Source organism: Tamandua tetradactyla (assembly GCF_023851605.1).
Source record: "Tamandua tetradactyla isolate mTamTet1 chromosome 18 unlocalized genomic scaffold, mTamTet1.pri SUPER_18_unloc_1, whole genome shotgun sequence".
In the NCBI taxonomy this organism is placed as follows: Eukaryota; Metazoa; Chordata; class Mammalia; order Pilosa; family Myrmecophagidae; genus Tamandua; species Tamandua tetradactyla.
The window spans coordinates 1,412,556-1,417,451 of record NW_027518250.1 but is presented as its reverse complement, the minus strand read 5'-3'; the positions used below and the strand labels follow the sequence as shown (position 1 = coordinate 1,417,451).

General features: G+C 50.9%; 1 pseudogene; it reads right to left on the bottom strand.

The window, feature by feature from the left end:
- Nucleotides 1–4,042: 4,042 nt before the first annotated feature.
- On the bottom strand, nucleotides 4,043–4,515 carry LOC143672867 (transcription factor MafK pseudogene; annotated as a pseudogene).
- Between the last annotated feature and the right edge of the window lie 381 nt (nucleotides 4,516–4,896).

Here is a 4,896-nt window from a genome sequence, read left to right as displayed (position 1 = left end):
ACAGGAAAATATTATCCAAACAGTAATAACACTAAAAGGTAATGGACTGAATTCCCCAATCAAAAGACATAGAATGGCAGAATGGATTATGACCCAGCAATACCACTGCTAGGTATCTACTCAAAGGACTTAAGGGCAAAGACACAGATGGACATTTGCACACCAGTGTTTATAGCAGCATTATTTACAATTGCAAAGAGATGGAAACAGTCAAAATGTCCATCAACAGACGAGTGGCTAAACAAACTGTGGTGTATACCTACGATGGAATATTATGCAGCTTTAAGACAGACTAAACTTATGAAGCATGTAATAACATGGATGGACCTAGAGAACATTATATTGAGTGAGTCTAGCCAAAAACTAAGGGACAAATACTCTATGGTCCCACTAATGTGAACCGACATTCGAGAATCAGCTTGGAATATATCATTGGTAACAGAGACCAGCAGGAGTTAGAAACAGGGTAAGATAATGGGTAATTGGAGCTGAAGGGATACAGACTGTGCAACAGGACTAGATACAAAAAGTCAAAAATGGACAGCACAATAATACCTAATTGTAATGTAACTATGTTAAAACACTGAATGAAGCTGCACCTGAACAATAAAAAAAAATGAAAGGCAAAAGAACCAATTTTACAAGACCCTTCTCTTTGTCACAATAATTAAACAAGACAATATACTCAATTCTATTTATAGTGAAATACTTTGAAATAAAAATCCCTATTAGGTATAATTTTCATCTATTAAGAAATTTTGATGAATGTTTTTAGTATGTATTGCAGCTACATATGTTGGAAACTATCAATCTCATATATTTACCTAGGCATTTAAGTAGGTTCAATCTCCTAGGGAGTGATTTTCACAATCTATAAGATTATAACTGCAATGAAAATTAGACCAGTTATTCCATTTCCTACATATACAGTCACTCACATGTAGAAAAATAATACTTGAGGCTATGTCCATGGGGTCAAAACATGAGAAACAACTATTGTCCATCAAAAGGTGACTGAATTAATCAGAGATGATGCTTTTAGGCACCCATTGATAAAATGAAAAATAAATACATAGGCAATGGTCTCTAAAATATATTGTAAAGTAAGAAAATCTGAGGACAGAACTAAATGCCTAGAGTGGCAAAATTTTCATAAAAAACAGTATGTTTTATATTATACATGCACTTTCATATAAGTGGATTGTGTTAGTGGTATAACAATGACAGGGATAATAACTATAGTTTTGGGGAAAGAAAACTACTTTTGAGCATCAGAGATGAGAGGAAGGCCTACTTTTTAAGATGTGCCCTTTGATGGTATTTGAAAATTTATTGTAATCAGGTACTTCATTAAAGAAAAAAGACTTTTAAAATCTTATCTTAAGAAATGATCTGATTGCATATGTTCCTTTGCATTTCACTAAAACCTCAGAATTATTCTGATATAAACATGAAGAACAGCCATAATCTTTAAGACAATAGTAATATTCGGGATGTTGATAAAAGTGATGAATCAGATATAGAGGTAGTGCTTTTTTTTATGGAAACCAAAGGCTCTTTATTGCCAAGTACAAAAGCAGGCACAGCAGCGGGAGGCCCAGCAATAAGTTAGGTGGTGGTGCTGGGAGGGGTCGTGCCCCAAGGGTCCATCCTCAATAATTTACATCAAAACAGAAGCAGCACAAAAATAAATATTGAAATGAAATTACCGAATAACTGCAGAGTCTGGCATAAACTGGTGCTAAAAACCCACGAAAGGGGAGCCCTAACATCTTTTAAAAAGCCAAGGATTTGTCTTCTTTGGAAAGGATTCAGAGGCTCAAGTACAGACTGAGAGCGGCCCACTTTACAGAGGACATTCACTGCCTTTGTCCTAAATAAAAAAATAAACCCATATATTTAAATTGTGATAACAAAACGTCGATGCTTTGAAAGGACAGGCATGCAAGGATGCTTCTTTCTCCTGCTGGGGGGGGGGGGTCGCTGGGCTCCACAGACCCCCGGCAGCACCCCGGCTCCCTGTACCCTGGAGGTGGTGACGAGCAGGCCCACCAGCCACACACCCGGCAGTGGGGAGGGCACCGGGGGACCCCAGGACGCACAGCCCACCTTGGGGGCTGCTGGGGGCTGGCCTGGACCCCTGGTGGGGGTGGGGATTGCTCTCAGCAGGACTCAGGCAGGTGGGAAACAGCATGAGCAGCCCCCATGCCCCGTGCAGGAGAGACCCTTTCTGGTCCCCACCCACAGGTCAAGCTGCTCACTCTGTCCTAAGAAAAGCTTACAGTATCAAACTCGAAAAAAAATTGTTATGAAAAGTCTGTACGACAAAATGTGTCTGTAGTTTTATGTATATATTTTTTCTGTCTCTCTTTATTTAAATATCTCCCGTGATCCTTCCTGACATCCAATATGGATTACCTACCTTGCAGGTAGCAGCAGCTTTTTGTTTTAACACACGGCCTCTGCGCCGAGTTCACGTCGCCCGCGTGGCCAGGCCGCAGCAGGACCGCCCCCTCCGCTCGGCCCCAGGAAGCAGCGGACCCCAGCGCAGACAGCAGGGCCAGGGAGAACACTGCCAATGGTGATGGGTGCCTGGGAGCTGAGTCCAGGTGGGCTCTGCTTGTCCACTGTGGGACTACTGCCCCTTCTCCACTCCCAGGCAGCTGCAGTAAGCAGGGGGTGCAGGGAAGGTGGCCTGGGATCCCTGGAGGAGCCTCAGTGAGTACCTGCGAGGGCCCCAGGGAAAGGGTCCCCAAGTCCCTCAGCAGCTCAGGAGCTCTGGAAAGTAGCAGCTCGAGTCAGCTCAGACCATGAGAGGGCATGGGGCGGGGGAGGGGGGTTCTCATTCCTCCTCCCTGACCCCTGCCAACCCACACAATGCGCCGGCCACCTGAGCCAACACTGGAGGCAGAGAGCTGGCCTCCCACGCACCCACCACTGAACATCCGCCCCCTCTCTGAAAGCCCCCCCACAGGTGCTGAGGCCTTGCCTGGCCCCCACTGCAGCCAACCTTCCCTCCAGGCCCCACTGAGGGTAGTGGGACCCAGGTACACCCTGCCTTTGGGTAAATGGGAGAGAAGGCTCTGGCCCATCCGTGGTTGGGGTCTGGGGGCCAGGCACTCCTGCATGCTTTCCTGGCTGCACACACCTCACAGCGCTCCCAAGAGACCTGGTGTGACAGGCTGTGCCCCAGGCCCGCCTCGCGCTGGCAGTGCTGCCATGGGGAAACTCATGTCCATAGAGTACGTCCCAGTGTGCACACACATTTACACACAATGCACCCCTGCACTCACGTGCACACACTCATATACATATGCATCATTGCATGTTAGCACTCCCATATGCCGTCCCATACACACTCAGGCGTTCATTATGCTTCTGCACTCACACTTGTACACACACACATTCATGCCCTGCTACACTCATGTGCACAGGCTCATGCACACAATACTCTTATATGCACGTGTCTACACATCACATCCCTGTACACATACAGGGGAGCACTTTCCCCTGTGCCCTGAAAACGCCACACGGGTTGTACAGGTGCCGGGAGAGCCTGGCTGACCAGTAGCTGCACAGGTCAGCGTGGCCAGCAGGAGCACCCCAGGGTGGAGCTGCGGGTCTGTCTGCTCACAGCCCCCCGAGGTGTGGGCCCTGAGCTCAGAGGCAGCCAAAGGGCTGAGTAATGGTAGGGGGTACAGAGTGGCAGGGGGCATCAGTGGGTTCCACAGGAGCAGGGAGTCCCGGTCCTGCCCTGGGAGCCCCACCCCCGGCAGGCTCTGTGGGGGCCGGGGCTGCGGCCATGTCCTTACACAGAGATCTCAGACCCCCATCACTCCTGAGCACCGCGGGGCCAGGACCCCGTCCCTGGGGAAGAGGACAGAGAGCCGAGGAAAGCAAGGCACGCGTGTGCGAATGTGTGTGTGCACGAGGGATCGGGCGCCGCCGCCGAATTCTCCACAGAGCCAGCTCTTTCATTCTGGGCCCCCGCCACGCCCAGCCCATGGGGGCTTCTCCCGGAACCCGCAGATGCCCACCCACACTAGGACGCGGCCAAGAAGGGCACGGAGGGCGAGAGCTTGGCGGACTTGATGGTGGTGATGACGCTGGTGGCGGCGACCATGGTGGGTGCGCCGGGGCTGTGGGCCACGGTCCTGGCGAAGGCATGCAGGGCCTCGTACTTGGCGCGCAGCGCATCCAGCTCCAGCCGCGCGCTGCTGTTCTCACGGGCCACCTTCTCCACCTCCTGCTGCACCTCCACGCGCTGCTGTTCCAGCTTCTCCTTCTGCGTCACCCGCTTGATTTGATGTGGCAGCTGGCTGCATAGCCGCTGTTCTTGGGCGTGCGCCGGCGCTGCTTCAGGCGCACTGCCTCCTACTTGGACGGGCCGCGCAGGGGCTGATTGAGCTCGCGCACCGACATGGACACCAGCTCATCGTCGCTGAGCGCAGGGGCGTTGTCGCCCATCTCCTTCTTGACTTTCAATGCCTTGTTGGCTTTGGGATTAGTCATCATAACCTGGGCACAGTCACCGGGACAGGAGGGCTTGGAAAGCACAGCTGGCATCACGTGGTGGCTGCTCCTCACGGTCACGCACCCTCCTCGCTCTCGCGCTCACTCCCGGACTCCTCCTCCGCCGCCCAGGCCACGGTTCCCGCCTGGTGTCCAGGGCTCTGACTACTCGAAGAACAAGTCCCCCCCACTCGCCGCCGGCTGCCAGCCTCCAGCCCACCCTCCTGGCTGCCCAGCATCTCTAAAGGAAGTTTTGTAACTCAGTGCTCTTTACACCATATCCCACTGCACTGTCATTAACTATACTAGTCTTGGATGCTTTCCTAATGTATTTTTTGTTTTGGGCATGGGAAGGCTCCAGGAATCGAACCTGGGTCTCTGGCA